At 39.9% G+C, this 17913-nt stretch overlaps 1 long non-coding RNA gene across 1 annotated transcript in view; it reads left to right on the top strand.

Annotated features, from left to right (window-relative positions):
- LOC128657065 (uncharacterized) overlaps window positions 1-17627 on the top strand; it is a 76933-nt gene extending 59306 nt beyond the window's left edge. The window contains exons 3-4 of the long non-coding RNA XR_008402083.1: window positions 15742-15804; window positions 16158-17627. This is a non-coding gene — a long non-coding RNA (uncharacterized LOC128657065). The remainder of the gene's footprint in view (window positions 1-15741; window positions 15805-16157) is intronic.
- The last annotated feature ends 286 nt before the right edge of the window (window positions 17628-17913 follow it).

Below are 17913 nucleotides of genomic sequence, written 5' to 3'. Positions count from 1 at the left end.
TTTAAGTCATGGTTAGAATCAAACCTGTCTTCAAACCAATTGCTCCTTCTTGTAGTCTGAATCTTGTTCTTAAGGTTTTGCAACACGCTCCGTTTGAGGCTATACAATCTATTGATATTAAGTTACTATCTTGGAAAGTTTTATTTTTGTTAGCCATCTCTTCCACTCGCAGAGTTTCTGAATTATCTTCTCTTCAGTGTGACCCCCCCCCTTACCTGGTTTTTCTTTAGAATTGGAAAAATACACAAATATTAAATACAAAAGAGGGCCTATATTTATTCAAATGAAAACAACGTGGGACACATTTTTAGCTAATACAAAAGATAGCACACAGCACCAAAAGTTACACACAAGCTCTCTAATAGATAACGATCACATAACTAGATTGCTAATATATAAGAAATGCAAAGAAATAGGAGTGCCTAACAAGGCTAAAGTGTGAATAAAATAAAGAGTGTATAAATTCAAAAATATATATTTAATACAGTAGATTTAAAACATATCAGGTAAAAGATAATAAAATGTAAAGATAATAATACAAAGTCAGTACACCTATAAGACACAATCGGACCTAAACAGTGCCTGGTATAATCATGTGGTTGAAGTGTGGTGTAATAAGTGCAAAACAGTCATAAAAAAGTCCAATAAAGTTCCCAAATAGATCCAAGTAGTGTAGAAATCCTCAGGGAAAAAATATATGTGGAAAGGAGAATTAAAAAAAAAATGTGTATATGTGTGTCCCAAAAAAGGAAGAAAAAAAAATGTAAAAATGGGGAAAAAAGGAAGTAACAATTCATATGATCCTATAACATGATAATCCTAAAGTGAAATTATATCTGTGATATCCTCGTGATTCATAACAAGGGAAAAAAACTGGAAAAAACAAACAATGAATGTGCAAAACTCTAAAACGCCTAGATTTAGAGTTTTGTCAGTAAAGACCCGCGTAGCTAACGCTGCTTTTTTCCCAGCGCACCCTTAAGACAACGCTGGTATTTAGAGTTGTCTGAGTGGCTGCGTTAGGCTCAGAAAAGGGTGCGTTGAGCATAATTTAGCTCCACTTCAACCCTCAATACCAGCGTTGCTTACAGTAGCGGTAAGCTGGAAAAACGTGCTCGTGCACGATATCCCCATAGGAAACAATGGGGCTGAGCTGGCTGGAAAAAAACCTAACACCTGCAAAAAAGCAGCGTTCAGCTCCTAGCGCAGCCCCATTGTTTCCTGTGGGGAAACACTTTCTAAGTCTACACCTAATACCCTAACATGAACCCTGAGTCTAAACACCCCTAACCTTACACTTATTAACCCCTAATCTGCCCCCCCAACGTCGCCGCTACCTAACTACACTTATTAACCCCTAATGTACCAACCGGACCTTGCCGCCACTATAATAAATGTATTAACCCCATAAACTGCCGCACTCCCGCCTCGGAAACACTATAATAAATTTTATTAACCCCTAATCTGCCCTCCCTAACATCGCCGCCACCTACCTACAATTATTAACCCCTAATCTCCCGCCCGCAACGTCGCCGCTACTATAATAAATGTATTAACCCCTAACACCCCCCTAACATAAATATAATTTAAACAAAATAATATTCCTATAATTAAATAAATTAATCCTATTTAAACCTAAATACTTACCTAGAAAATAAACCCTAATATGGCTACAATATAAATAATAATTACATTGTATCTATTTTAGGATTTATATTTATTTTACAGGCAACTTTGTATTTATTTTAACTAGGTACAATAGCTATTAAATAGTTAATAACTATTTAATAGCTACCTAGTTAAAATAATTACAAAATTACATGTAAAATAAATCCTAACCTAAGTTACAAATACACCTAACACTACACTATCATTAAACTAATTAAATAAATTACCTACAATTAGCTAAACTAAAATACAATTAAATAAACTAATCTATAATAAAAAAAAAACTAAATTACAAAAAATAAAAAAATATTACAATAATTTTAATCTAATTACACCTAATCTAAGCCCCCTAATAAAATAAAAAGCCCCCCAAAATAATAAAATTCCCTACCCTATTCTAAATTACAAAAGTAATCAGCTCTTTTACCAGCCCTTAAAAGGGCGTTTTGCGGGGCATTGCCCCCAAGTAATCAGCTCTTTTACCTGTAAAAAAAATACAAGACCCCCCAACATTACAACCCACCACCCACATACCCCTATTCTAACCCACCCAAACCCCCCTTAAAAAAACCTATCACTAACCCCCTGAAGATCTCCCCACCTTGAGTCGTCTTCACTCAGCCGAGCCGAAGTCTTCATCCAATCCGGGCAAAGTCTTGATCCAAGCGGCAAAGAAGAGGTCCTCCATCCAGGCGCTGTCTTCCTCCAAGCGGCAAAGAAGAGGTCCTCCATCCGGGCGATGTCTTCTTCCAAGCGGCATTTTCTATCTTCTGTCTTCCGGATCCATCTTCATCCCGCTGACGCGGAACATCCTCCTTCCCCGACGGACTAACGACGAATGAAGGTTCCTTTAAGGGACGTCATCCAAGATGGCGTCCCTCGAATTCCAATTGGCTGATAGGATTCTATCAGCCAATCGGAATTAAGGTAGGAAAAATCTGATTGGCTGATGCAATCAGCCAATCAGATTGAAGTTCAATCCGATTGGCAATCAGCCAATCAGATTTTTCCTACCATAATTCCTATTGGCTGATAGAATCCTATATCCTATAAATGAATTTTTTAAGATAATTTGTAAATCAAGATACTATTGCAAATAATGACTTTACATTCCTGATCAATGATTATAAATAGATAATACAACTTTTTACTAACATGTGACTGCTAATCAACTAAAAATGTGGATGGGGGTAATTTTGACACATGTTATAAAATTATGAATTAAAATCAAACTGGTATCAATAAAAAGGAAAAAAAATACATTTTTATTTTAAGGGGCGTTGTACACTATATTATTATTTGCAATATGGCATTTTTTATGTAAAAATGTATATTTCTTCTATAAAGGTAAGACGAGTCCACGGATTCATCCTTTACTTGTGGGATATTATCCTTCCATACAGGAAGTGGCAAAGAACACCACAGCAGAGCTGTCTATATAACTCCTCCCTTAGCTCCACCCCCCAGTCATTCTCTTTGCTTACTCTAAGTACTAGGAAGGGTAAAGTGAAAGAGGTGATAAAATATTAGTTTTTAATTTCTTCAAGCAAGAGTTTATTTTAAATGGTACCGGTGTGTACTATTTACTCTCAGGCAGCAGATGGATGAAGACTGATGCCTGGAGGATGATGATCTTAGCATTTGTAACTAAGGTCCATTGCTGTTCCCACAGAGGCTGAGGAGTACAGGAAACTTCAGTGTGAGGAACAGCAATGAGGTATGTTCAGTCATATTTTTCTGGAGAGAGTGTGTATTTCAGAAAGGCTGACATTATACCCAGGAGGGTAAGGGTAAGCAGTAATCATAGTGCTAAAGAAGGGCATTACTTAGCTTGCATATGGGGCCAGTTTCTAATATGGTTGACACTGAATAGACAAATGTTGTGAGCAAACTTTTTTTGTTGATTGGGAGTGCTTTAACGTTTTTGTGGGCAATAAACGTTTTTGGGCAATTTTATTAGGGCAGATATGGCTTAATTTCCGGGCTGTGGCAAGGTGCTTTTTTCCGGATCTGGGCCTATTTTCAATCCGGTTTGGAAATTAAGGGGTTAATTGTTAAAAAAATTTGTGGTGCAATCTTAACTACCTATAGTGTGTCTACATACAAAATTTTGAAAAATTTGGTGCATGTTTAGGCTGTTTTGTAGAACGTGTATGCTTTTTTCTCTTAAAAGGCACAGTACCGTTTTTTAAGATTGTTATTTTTTCATTAAATAAAGTGTTCTCATGCTTGTTTGTAGTCATTACTAGCCTGTTCAACATGTCTGACATTGAAGAAAGTCAATGTTCAATATGTTTAGAAGCCATTATGGAACCTCCACTTAGAATGTGTCCCTCATGCACTGAAAGGTCAATAAATTGTAAAGAACATATTTTAGCTGCTAAAAATATGTCGCAGGATGATTCTCAGTCAGAAGAGAATCAGGTTATGCCATCTAATTCTCCCCAAGTGTCACAACCGTTAACGCCCGCACAAGCGAAGCCAAGTACTTCTAGTGTGTCTAATTCTTTCACCCTGCAATATATGGCCTCAGTTATGAATACTACCCTCACAGAGGTTTTATCTAAGCTGCCTGGGTTGCAGGGGGAGCGCAGCAGTTCTGGTGTGAGAACAAACGCTGAGCCCTCTGACGCTTTATTAGCCATATCCGATGTACCCTCACAATGTTCTGAAGTGAGGGATTTGCTGGCTGAGGTAGAGATTTCTGACTTAGGAAATATGTTCCCTCAGACAGATTCTGATATGACGGCTTTTAAATTTAAACTAGAACACCTCCGCTTATTGCTCAGGGAGGTTTTAGACTCTGGATGATTGTGACCCTATTGTAGTTCCAGAGAAATTGTGTAAAATGGACAGATTCCTAGAGGTTCCTGCCTACACTGATGTTTTTCCGGTACCTAAGAGGATTTCGGAAATTGTTACTAAGGAGTGGGATAGACCAGGTATTCCGTTCGCTCCCCCTCCTAATTTTAAGAAAATGTTTCCCATATCAGACGCTGTGCGGGACTCGTGGCAGACGGTCCCTAAGATAGAGGGAGCTATTTCTTCCCTGGCTAAGCGTACAACTATACCTATTGAGGACAGTTGTGCTTACAAAGATCCTATGGATAAAAAATTAGAGGGTCTCCTGAAGAAAAGATTTGTTCATCAAGGTTTTCTTCTCCAACCTATAGCGTGCATTGTTCCTGTAACTACTGCAGCGTCCTTTTGGTTCGAGGCTTTGGAAGAGGCTCTTCAGGTTGAGACTCCATTAGAGGATATTCTGGATAGAATTAGGGCTCTCAAGCTAGCTAATTCTTTCATTACAGATGCCGCTTTTCAGTTGGCTAAATTAACGGCGAAGAATTCAGGTTTTGCCATTTTAGTGCATAGAGCGTTATGGATTAAGTCCTGGTCTGCTGATGTGTCATCAAAAGCTAAGCTTTTAGCCATCCCCTTCAAGGGTAAGACCCTATTCGGGCCCGAACTGAAAGAGATAATTTCAGACATCACTGGAGGGAAAGGCCATGCCCTTCCTCAGGATAAGACGAATAAGATGAGGACCAAACAAAATAATTTTCGTTCCTTTCGAAACTTCAAAGGTGGTTCCTCTTCCCCTGCTGCAAAGCAAGAGGGGAATCTGGCTCAATCCAAGTCAGTCTGGAGACCTAACCAGACTTGGAACAACGGTAAACAGGCCAAGAAGCCCGCTGCTGCCTCCAAGACAGCATGAAGGGGTAGCTCCCGATCCGGGACCGGATCTGGTAGGGAGCAGACTTTCTCTCTTCGCTCAGGCTTGGGCAAGAGACGTTCAGGATTCCTGGGCTTTAAAAATAGTAACCCAGGGGTATCTTCTAGATTTCAAAGATTATCCCCCAAGGGGGAGATTCCATCTTTCTCAATTGTCTGTAAACCAGACAAAAAGAGAGGCGTTCTTACGCTGTGTAGAAGACCTATATTCCATGGGAGTGATCAGCCCAGTTCCTCAGGTTCACCTTTCTGGACAAGCATTACCAGTTTGTGGGTCTTCCCTTCGGGTTGGCTACGGCTCCCAGAATTTTCACAAAGGTGCTAGGGTCCCTTCTGGCGGTTCTAAGGCCGCGGGGCATAGCTGTGGCACCTTATCTGGACGATATCTTAATCCAGGCGTGAACTTACCAACTAGCCAAGTCTCACACAGACATTGTGTTGGCTTTTCTAAGATCTCACGGGTGGAAGGTGAACGTAAAAAAGAGTTCACTTATCCCTCTCACAAGAGTTCCATTCCTGGGAACTCTGATAGATTCGGTGGACATGAAAATTTCCGTTTGCTCGCTTGCATCTCAGACCACTGCAACTTTGCATGCTCAAACAGTGGAATGGGGATTATGCAGATTTATCTCCTCAGATAAATCTGGACCAAGAGACCAGAAACTCTCTTCTTTGGTGGTGTAACATATCTCAGCCTAATGTCACTATCCCTTTAAGACTTCCTTCTCTGACTGCTGCATTTGGGCAGTATTCACATTCAGCTTGCTTGCCTGCCTGATTAATCATTCATGCACCTGATTACCTCAGCCTCTTTTTAAGCCTTCTCAGGTCTAATGTGCTTTGCATTAACATTGAAGTGTGATCCTGAACAACAGAGGCTTGTGTCAGTTTCCTACTTGAACTTACCAACTATTCCAAGATACAGCATTTTCTATTACCTATGCTAAATATCATCAAACCGCAAGTATCAAAAATATCTCCATTCTGTTTCCTGGACACAGCTACTTAACAATCTCTGAACTTTATTATAATTCAACTATGCTTTTGCTTACCATCACTCTCTAATTACAATAACATCATCTTACTCAGAACTTTATAACTATTTCTGTGCTTCTAGTTGTCATTGCTGAAATAACCTGCAACAAACCTAGTTTGATCAAACAGTAATTAATGCCTGAGACTTGTAATTTGTCTATCACTTGTGCTGCTCTAATTATACTGATATACAGCTTTACATAATATAATGAACTGTGAACCTGCAACAAACCTTGGTTTGCATATATATGCACTAAACAGTAATTAATGCCTAAGACTTGCAACCTGTTTATCACTTGTGCTGCTGTGTTTAACCCTGACATACAACCTTATAAAACATTATGTACTGTGAACCTACATCAAACCTTAGTTTGCATCTAAGTATCAAACTTCTACCTGTTTACTCTGGAGCCTGAACATTGCTATATATTTCTCTCATTGAATCCTGCAGCTACTCCTGTTAGCTAGTTATACTCACAGTGAAGCCAGAATATATTTTAAACAAATATTGCACCCTCCATTAATTCTTCAATAACTTCTAGCAACTATGAATCACAGAATATCATCTATCCACGTCCAGGATACTCTTCACCGGGTCAGGGGTCGGTGTCTTCAAATCCCTACCACTGCCCCGAGGGTCTGTTTCCTGAGCGCATGTACACCGGATCATGACAGGTGGTTGTCACAGGATCATCTGTCCAAGGGAATGTGTTTCCGCAGGCCAGCATGGGTCATAGTGACGACAGACGCCAGCCTATTGGGCTGGGGTGCAGTCTGGAATTCCCTGAAAGCACAGGGTTTGTGGACTCAGGAGGAGACCCTCCTCCCAATCAATATTCTAGAACTGAGAGCGATATTCAACACGCTTCAGGCGTGGCCTCATTGCCAGATTCATAAGATTTCAGTCGGACAATATCACGACTGTAGCATATATCAATCAGGGGGGAACAAAGAGTTCTCTAGCGATGATAGAGGTTACCAAAATAATTTGATGGGCAGAGACTAACTCTTGCCATCTATCAGCAATCTATATCCCAGGAGTGGAGAACTGGGAAGCAGATTTTCTAAGTCGTCCAGACTTTTCATCCGGTGGAGTGGGAACTTCATCCGGAGGTGTTTGCACAATTGATTCGGCAATGGGACACACCAGAATTGGATCTGATGGCGTCTCATCAGAACGCCAAACTTCCTCGTTACGGGTCCAGGTCAAGAGATCCCCAGGCAGTACTGATAGATGCTCTAGCAGTACCCTGGTCATTCAACCTGGCTTATGTGTTTCCACCATTTCCTCTCCTTCCTCGTTTGATTGCCAGAATCAAACAGGAGAGAGCTTTGGTGATTTTGATAGCACCTGCATGGCCACGCAGGACTTGGTATGCAGACCTGGTGGACATGTCATCTCTTCCACCATGGACTCTGCCACTGAGACAGGACCTTCTGATTCAAGGTCCGTTCTGGCATGCAAATCTAGTTTCTCTGAGGCTGACTGCTTGGAGATTGAACGCTTGATCTTATCCAAGCGGGGTTTCTCGGAGTCGGTCATAGATACCTTGATTCAGGCTCGAAAGCCTGTCACCAGGAAAATTTATCATAAGATATGGCGTAAATATCTTTCTTGGTGCGAATCCAAAGGCTACTCATGGAGTAAGATCAGGATTCCTAGGATTTTGTCCTTTCTCCAAGAAGGATTGGAGAAGGGGCTATCAGCTAGTTCCTTAAAGGGACAGATATCTGCTTTATCAATTCTACTGCACAAATGTCTGGCAGATGTTCCAGAGGTTCAGTCGTTCTGTCAGGCTTTAGTTAGAATCAAGCCTGTGTTTAAACCTGTTGCTCCCCCATGGAGTTTGAATTTAGTTCTTAAGGTTCTTCAAGGGGTTCCGTTTGAGCCTATGCATTCCATAGATATTTAGCTTCTATCTTGGAAAGTTCTATTTTTAGTTGCTATCTCTTCGGCTTGAAGAGTTTCTGAACTATCTGCATTGCAATGCGACTTGCCTTATCTTGTTTTCCATGCTGATAAGGTGGTTTTGCGTACCAAACCTGGATTCCTTCCTAAGGTTGTTACTAATAAGAATATTAATCAGGAAATTGTTGTTCCTTCTCTGTGTCCTAATCCTTCCTCTAAGAAGGAGCGTCTATTGCACAACTGGGACGTGGTTTGTGCTTTAAAATTTTACTTGCAAGTGACCAAAGATTTTCGTCAAACATCTTCTTTGTTTGTTCTCTATTCTGGAAAACATAGAGGTCAAAAAGCTAAGGCTACCTCTCTTGCCTTTTGGCTGAAAAGCATCATCCGTTTGGCATACGAGACTGCTGGACAGCAGCCTCCTGAAAGAATTACAGCTCACTCTACTAGAGCGGTGACTTCCACATGGGCTTTTAAAAATGATGCTTCTGTTGAACAGATTTGTAAGGCTGCGACTTCGTCTTCGCTTCATACCTTTTATCAAATTTTACAAATTTGATACCTTTGCTTCTTCGGAGGCTAGTTTTGGGAGAAAAGTTCTTCAAGCAGTGGTGCCTTCTGTTTAACCATCTGTCTTGTCCCTCTTGTTCATCCATGTCCTGTAGCTTTGGTATTTTATCCCCCAAGTAAAGGATGAATCTGTGGACCTTTATAGAAGAAAACTAAATTTCTCCTGTTAAGTGTAGTCAGTCCACGGGTCATCCATTACTTATGGGATTATATCTCCTCCCCAACAGGAAGTGCAAGAGGATCACCCAAGCAGAGCTGCTATATAGCTCCTCCCCTCTACGTCACACCCAGTCATTCTCTTGCACCTAACTAATAGATAGGACGTGTGAGGACTGTGGTTATTAAAATTAGTTTTTATTTCTTCAATCAAAAGTTTTTTTTTTTTTTAACAGCACCGGAGTGTGTTGTTTTTTCTCAGGCAGCATTAGAAGAAGAATCTACCTGAGTTTGTGTATGATCTTAGCGGTCGTAACTAAGATCCATTTGCTGTTCTCGGCCATTCTGAGGAGTGAGGTAACTTCAGAACAGGGGACAGCGGGCAGGGTTCAGTATATTATTTTCTAAGGAATGGAATTGACTGAGAAAATACTGCTAATACCGATATAATGTAAGTGCAGCCTTAATTGCAGTATTAGTGACTGGTATCAGGCTGATATGTATTTATGTTTACACTGAGGTATTTCTGGGGAACTTCACTAAGAAAATACTGTATACATTTAACTTATATTTGAGCCCCCACTGCAGTGAAAGCGACTAGCAGCAGGCTTATTAATATCATTTCATAATTTTATTTTTAAAACGTTTACTGGCATGTTAATCGTTTTTCTCTGAGGTACTTGGTGATAAAACTTTTTGGGCATTATTTTTCCACATGGCTGTCGTTTATTTATGAATAAAATCAGTTTACTGAGCTTCCCCTCTGTTATAATATGAGTGGGAGGGGCCTATTTTGGCGCTTTATTGCACAGTAAAAATTCAGTCACAGTCTTCCTATTTCTTCCTCCATGATCCAGGACGTCTCTACAGAGCCCAGGGGTCTCCAAATCTAGTTTTGAGGGAGGTAATCACTCACAGCAGACCTGTGAGACTGTGCTTTTGACTGTGATAAAACGTTTATATTAATCTGTTATCCGTTTTTTGGGTACTAAGGGGTTAATCATCCATTTGCTGGTGGGTGCAATCCTTTGCTAACTTAATGCATTTAATGTGAAAATTTGGTTGCTATAACTAATTTGGTTCATTGTTATTTCAACTGTGACAGTTTCTTTGTGCTTCTTAAAGGCACAGTAACGTTTTTTATATTGCTTGTAAATTTATTTTGAAAAGTATTTTCCAAGCTTGCTAGTTTCATTGCTAGTTTGTTTAAACATGTCTGACACAGAGGAAACTCTTTGTGCAATATGTTTAAAGGCCAATGTGGAGCCCAATAGAAATTTGTGTACTAATTGCATTGATGCTACTTTAAATAAAAGCCAATCTGTACATGTAAAGAAAATTTCACCAGACAACGAGGGGGAAGTTATGCCGACTAACTCTCCTCACGTGTCAGTACCTTCGCCTCCCGCTCAGGAGGTGCGTGATATTGTGGCGCCAAGTACATCAGGGCGGCCCATACAAATCACTTTGCAAGACATGGCTAATGTTATGACTGAAGTATTATCTAAATTGCCAGAATTTAGGGGTAAACGCGACCACTCTGGGGTGAGAACAGAGTGCGCTGATAATATTAGAGCCATGTCTGATACTGCGTCACAATTTGCAGAACATGAGGACGGAGAGCTTCATTCTGTGGCTGACGGATCTGATCCAAGTAAACTGGACTCAGACATTTCACATTTTAAATTTAAGCTTGAGAACCTCCGTATATTGCTAGGGGAGGTATTAGCGGCTCTGAATGATTGTAACACGGTTGCAATTCCAGAGAAAATATGTAGGCTGGATAAATATTTTGCGGTACCGACGTGTACTGACGTTTTTCCTATACCTAAAAGGCTTACAGAAATTGTTAACAAGGAGTGGGATAGACCTGGTGTGCCTTTTTCACCCCCTCCTATATTTAGAAAAATGTTTCCAATAGACGCCACAAAAAATGTTTGTTCAACAAGGTTTTATATTACAACCCCTTGCATGCATTGCGCCTGTCATGGCTGCGGCGGCAATCTGGTTTGAGTCTCTGGAAGAGACCATTAGCTCAGCTACATTGGATGAGATTACAGACAAGCTTAGAGTCCTTAAGCTAGCTAATTCATTTATTTCCGATGCCGTAGTACACTTAACTAAACTTACGGCTAAGAATTCCGGATTCGCCATTCAAGCGCGCAGAGCGTTGTGGCTTAAATCCTGGTCAGCCGATGTGACTTCTAAATCTAAATTGCTTAACATACCTTTCAAAGGGCAGACATTATTCGGGCCCAGTTTGAAAGAAATTATCGCTGACATTACTGGAGGTAAGGGCCATGCCCTGCCTCAAGACAGAGCCAAACCAAGGGCTAGAAAGTCTAATTTTCGTGCCTTTCGTAACTTCAAGGCAGGAGCAGCATCAACTTCCTCCGCTCCAAAACAGGAAGGAACTGTTGCTCGCTACAGACAGGGCTGGAAACCTAACCAGTCCTGGAACAAGGGCAAGCAGGCCAGAAAGCCTGCTGCTGCCCCTAAGACAGCATGAAGTGAGGGCCCCCGATCCGGAAACGGATCTAGTGGGGGGCAGACTTTCTCTCTTCGCCCAGGCTTGGGCAAGAGATGTCCAGGATCCCTGGGCGTTAGAGATCATATCTCAGGGATATCTTCTGGACTTCAAAGCTTCTCCTCCAAAAGGGAGATTTCATCTTTCAAGGTTGTCAGCAAACCAGATAAAGAAAGAGGCGTTTCTACGCTGTGTACAAGACCTTTTACTAATGGGAGTGATCCATCCAGTTCCGCGGTCGGAACACGGACAAGGGTTTTACTCAAATCTGTTTGTGGTTCCCAAAAAAGAGGGAACCTTCAGACCAATCTTGGACTTAAAGATCCTAAACAAATTCCTAAGAGTTCCATTGTTCAAAATGGAAACTATTCGGACAATCTTACCTATGATCCAAAGGGGTCAGTACATGACCACGGTGGATTTAAAGGATGCCTACCTTCACATACCGATTCACAAGGATCATTATCGGTACCTAAGGTTTGCCTTCCTAAACAGGCATTACCAGTTTGTAGCTCTTCCCTTCGGGTTAGCCACGGCTCCAAGAATCTTTACAAAGGTTCTGGGCTCTCTTCTGGCGGTACTAAGACCGCGAGGAATTTCGGTAGCTCCATACCTAGATGACATTCTGATACAAGCGTCAAGTTTCCAGACTGCCAAGTCTCATACAGAGTTGGTTCTGGCATTTCTAAGGTCGCATGGGTGGAAGGTGAACGTAGAAAAGAGTTCTCTATTGCCACTCACAAGAGTTCCCTTCTTGGGGACTCTTATAGATTCTGTAGAAATGAAAATTTACCTGACAGAAGACAGGTTAACAAAACTTCTAAATGCTTGCCGTGTCCTTCATTCCATTCAACACCCGTCAGTGGCTCAATGCATGGAGGTAATCGGCTTAATGGTAGCGGCAATGGACATAGTACCTTTTGCACGCCTGCATCTCAGACCACTACAATTGTGCATGCTAAGTCAGTGGAATGGGGATTACTCAGATTTGTCCCCTATGCTGAATCTGGATCAAGAGACCAGAGATTCTCTTCTATGGTGGCTTTCTCGGCCACACCTGTCCAGGGGGATGCCCTTCAGCAGGCCAGATTGGACGATTGTAACAACAGACGCCAGCCTACTAGGTTGGGGCGCTGTCTGGAATTCCCTGAAGGCTCAGGGATCATGGACTCAGGAGGAGAGTCTCCTTCCAATAAACATTCTGGAATTAAGAGCAGTTCTCAATACTCTTCTCGCTTGGCCTCAGTTAGCAACTCTGAGGTTCATCAGGTTTCAGTCGGACAACATCACGACTGTGGCTTACATCAACCATCAGGGAGGGACAAGGAGTTCCCTAGCGATGATGGAAGTCTCAAAGATAATTCGCTGGGCAGAGTCTCACTCTTGCCACCTGTCAGCGATCCACATCCCAGGCGTGGAGAACTGGGAGGCGGATTTCCTAAGTCGCCAGACTTTTCATCCGGGGGAGTGGGAACTTCACCCGGAGGTATTTGCACAACTACTTCGGCGTTGGGGCAAACCAGATCTGGATCTCATGGCGTCTCGCCAGAACGCCAAGCTTCCTTGTTACGGATCCAGGTCCAGGGACCCGGGAGCGGTTCTGATAGATGCTCTGACAGCACCTTGAGTCTTCAACATGGCTTATGTGTTTCCACCTTTCCCGATACTTCCTCGACTGATTGCCAGGATCAAACAGGAGAGAGCATCGGTGATTCTAATAGCGCCTCCGTGGCCACGCAGGACCTGGTATGCAGATCTAGTGGACATGTCGTCCTGTCCACCATGGTCTCTGCCTCTGAGACAGGACCTTCTGGTTCAGGGTCCTTTCAAACATCCAAATCTAATTTCTCTGAGGCTGACTGCATGGAGATTGAACGCTTGATTCTATCAAAGCGTGGATTCTCGGAGTCAGTGATTGATACCTTAATACAGGCTAGGAAACCTGTTACCAGGAAAATTTACCATAAAATATGGCGTAAATACTTGCATTGGTGCGAATCCAAGAGTTACTCATTGAGTAAGGTTAGGATTCCTAGGATATTGTCTTTTCTACAAGAAGGCTTAGAAAAGGGTTTATCTGCTAGTTCGTTAAAGGGACAGATCTCAGCTCTGTCCATCCTTTTACACAAGCGTCTGTCAGAAGTTCCAGACGTTCAGGCTTTTTGTCAGGCTTTGGCCAGGATTAAGCCTGTGTTTAAAACTGTTGCTCCGCCATGGAGCTTAAACTTAGTTCTTAACGTTTTACAGGGTGTTCCGTTTGAACCCCTTCATTCCATTGATATCAAGCTGTTATCTTGGAAAGTTCTGTTCTTAATGGCTATTTCCTCGGCTAGAAGAGTCTCTGAGTTATCGGCCTTACATTGTGATTCTCCTTATCTGATTTTTCATTCAGACAAGGTAGTTCTGCGTACTAAACCTGGGTTCTTACCTAAGGTAGTCATTAACAAGAATATCAATCAAGAGATTGTTGTTCCTTCATTGTGCCCTAATCCTTCCTCAAAGAAGGAACGACTTCTGCACAATCTGGACGTCGTCCTGCCCTGAAATTCTATTTGCAGGCAACTAAAGATTTTCGACAAACTTCTTCCCTGTTTGTCGTTTATTCTGGACAGAGGAGAGGTCAAAAGGCTTCGGCTACCTCTCTCTCCTTCTGGCTTCGTAGTATAATACGTTTAGCCTATGAGACTGCTGGACAGCAGCCTCCTGAAAGAATTACAGCTCATTCTATCAGAGCTGTGGCTTCCACTTGGGCCTTTAAAAATGAGGCCTCTGTTGAACAGATTTGCAAGGCTGCAACTTGGTCTTCACTTCACACCTTTTCAAAATTTTACAAATTTGACACTTTTGCTTCTTCGGAGGCTGTTTTTGGGAGAAAGGTTCTTCAGGCAGTGGTTCCTTCCGTGTAAAGGTCCTGCCTGTCCCTCCCGTCATCCGTGTACTTTTAGCTTTGGTATTGGTATCCCATAAGTAATGGATGACCCGTGGACTGACTACACTTAACAGGAGAAAACATAATTTATGCTTACCTGATAAATTCCTTTCTCCTGTAGTGTAGTCAGTCCACGGCCCGCCCTGTTTTTACGGTAGGTCTAAATTTTAAATTAAACTCCAGTCACCACTGCACCCTATAGTTTCTCCTTTCTCGTTTGGTTTCGGTCGAATGACTGGGTATGACGTAGAGGGGAGGAGCTATATAGCAGCTCTGCTTGGGTCATCCTCTTGCACTTCCTGTTGGGGAGGAGATATAATCCCATAAGTAATGGATGACCCGTGGACTGACTACACTACAGGAGAAAGGAATTTATCAGGTAAGCATAAATTATGTTTTATGCTTACCTGATAAATTGATTTCTTCTATGGTAAGACGAGTCCACGGCCCGCCCTGTCATTTTAAGACAGATTATATTTTTTTGATTTAAACTCAGTCACCTCTGCACCTTGTAGTTTCTCCTTTTTCTTCCTGTACCTTCGGTCGAATGACTGGGGGGTGGAGCTAAGGGAGGAGCTATATAGACAGCTCTGCTGTGGTGCTCTTTGCCACTTCCTGTAGGGAAGGATAATATCCCACAATTAAAGGATGAATCCGTGGACTCGTCTTACCATAGAAGAAATCAATTTATCAGGTAAGCATAAATTTAGTTTTTTGATTAACATTGTGCTGCATTTAATACTCTTAAAATAGTCCACTCCAAATGTATTAGATGTAGGATGAAGTCTACAGCTTGCAGCTGCTATTGTTTGTTTAATCTATCTTTTCATATGCAGGGAAGGAGGGTGGAAAAAGTGTCGGTTTATACTTCTTTCCCAGCACCTTTTACTATGTGTCTCACCCTAACCTCATCAATAGTTCTAAAACTGGATTTTTTAAAATTCTTTAATTTATAAGGTTTTATACTGGAATTAGAGTGCAGTATTTATGCATATTCATTTTTTTGTGTCATTTTAATTACATGCATTTTTATGGAAATAGGTGTACACTGTCACTTTAAATATACATATTTTCTTTAAATGGGTATGATTTTATAATTTAATATTACATTTTTCCAATAAATTTGTAAAATATTATATTACATCCATAATTAATATGTATATTAATTTAAAAAAAATATATTCTGAAATGTGTGTTTTATTTTTTTCCCTTCTATAGGTATTTTATGATATAAATTCAAGAAGTTGACTAACATCTAATCTTTGGATTATTACATTTTTGGTAAGTAATTTAAAAAAAAAATATATATATATAGATTTATATTTATATATATATATATATGAACATAAACTAATTAAAGTTTATGTAATATTAATAAGTTATTACACGGCATGATATATAATATGGTTGATTGACAGTATTTGGAGATTAACATTATCAATCTTAAAATCAATAATTTTTATAATTTACCTTTAGGAGAATTTTCAACAACTTCAACATAATTATCTTAAATTCCTTTTATGGACGTATTTTAAAAAAGACTTCTTTGAATATTTTCAATATCGTTAACACTGATAACTAATAATTCTAAATAAAACTGTTAACATTATAACTAGAATTTTTTTTTTCTCCAGATATAATAGTAATATGCCTGACTGCATAGTAATTGGTTGCACCACCTCTACCAGAAGAGGAAGATCGAATCCTAACGTTTCACTTCATGTGTTTCCAAAAACACATGAAAAAATAAGAATTTGGTTGAAACAAACCAATCAATATAAATATGATGAACTCGAACAAATGGTACAACTGATTTTTGACACAAACAAGACTACCCGTTACCGTATGTGTTCAGTACATTTTCATCATGAATGCTACTATACTCATGGTGTTAATAGAAAATTAATGGCAAGTGCAGTACCTACAATATTTCCATCAATAATGTCAAATTCTGGAACTATATTACCAAGTTCCTCACAACATACAGATGTATCTGAAGTTGTACCCGAAGCTTCTACTTCATCCTCTATTAATTCCTTTTTAATTAAAACTAGACCACGTATTGACATCTGCCATGCATGTGGACACCAACGTAACATTACAAAATCAGACACATCAACTAATACGGAAATTATAATTACCCAAGATGAATATACTCAATTCAATCCTTATTATGGTACTTTGAGTGCCAGTGTTCAAACGGCAAAAAATTTAGGAAAGCATAGCAAGAGTACTTCATCTCATGATTTTGTTAAAAAGAATGAAAAATATACATGGACAATGGGAGATTAGTCCTCTGAAACTATGATTCAAGACAGTACTGGATTTGGAACAACACAAACCAGTCTAAATAAGGCAGATAACATATTTTAGTGATATTGATGTAAACACTCAATCTGGACAAAAAGAATAGTTAGACAAGGAACAAGATATACTTAATAAATATGTAGTTGCCAGATTTTCAGGGTTGGATAAATGTATTGAAAGTTTTTTTTAATCTTTCTCTTTATTATTTTGCCACAGGACAAGCATAACTGAAAATAACAATGTAAGTCTAGGTGGAACTTAAACTATACTTAACATATAATGTCTCAAATAACAGATTACACATAACATAATAAAAAGAAGCAAAGAAACACTTTTTCATTCATATATTTAACATATATTTAACATAGAATTTATCATCTCTGTAAAATCTCTTTATTTACTGAAATAGAGTTCCATGGAATAAGCAGGGGGAAACAAACCATCTTAATTTCCAGTCCATACCTCTGGGAACCTGCCATTGAAAATATTTTGTTGAAAATTAGATTTACGGAAAATGAGGATCAGTTGAATCTGTGTCCCGATTGTCATATTTTGGATGACTCCCTGCCATTTCTCAAAGAACTGTTTTACCTGTGTGACCTTATAACTATTCAAATTAAACTGTTCTATTATTATCTGAGTCTATATCTGTTTAATAAACTCTGAAATGTTTGGAGCATGTTTAGTTTTCCATGTTCTTAATATCAGTTTAAGATCTACCAGTATTGCCGTGTTGATCAATTTATTATTGGCGAGGTTGCCTTCCGCTTTAAATAAAAAAATATGTTTGGCCTGAAGTTGTGGTTTGTGTTCCAAAAATATATTAAGCCAGAATTCAACTTTATACCAAAATTGTAAAATCTTTGACAGGACCAGAAACCATGCAAGATGCCTAATTTGATTTGCATCTCGAACATACTTTATCTTTTTTCTGTACCATTTTGCAATTTTATAAGGGGGTTAAATATACAGTATATACTAATTTTATGTGCGACTCTTTCCATGTCGTTGGAGTATTAGTTTTATCCATCAGTTTAAGACTTTGCTTAAAGGGACAGTCAACACCAGAATTATTGTTGTTTT

The sequence above is a fragment of the Bombina bombina genome, chromosome 4, assembly GCF_027579735.1.
Source record: "Bombina bombina isolate aBomBom1 chromosome 4, aBomBom1.pri, whole genome shotgun sequence".
In the NCBI taxonomy this organism is placed as follows: Eukaryota; Metazoa; Chordata; class Amphibia; order Anura; family Bombinatoridae; genus Bombina; species Bombina bombina.
The sequence above is the reverse complement of the archived record's forward strand: the minus strand, read 5'-3'. Positions and strand labels throughout refer to the sequence as shown.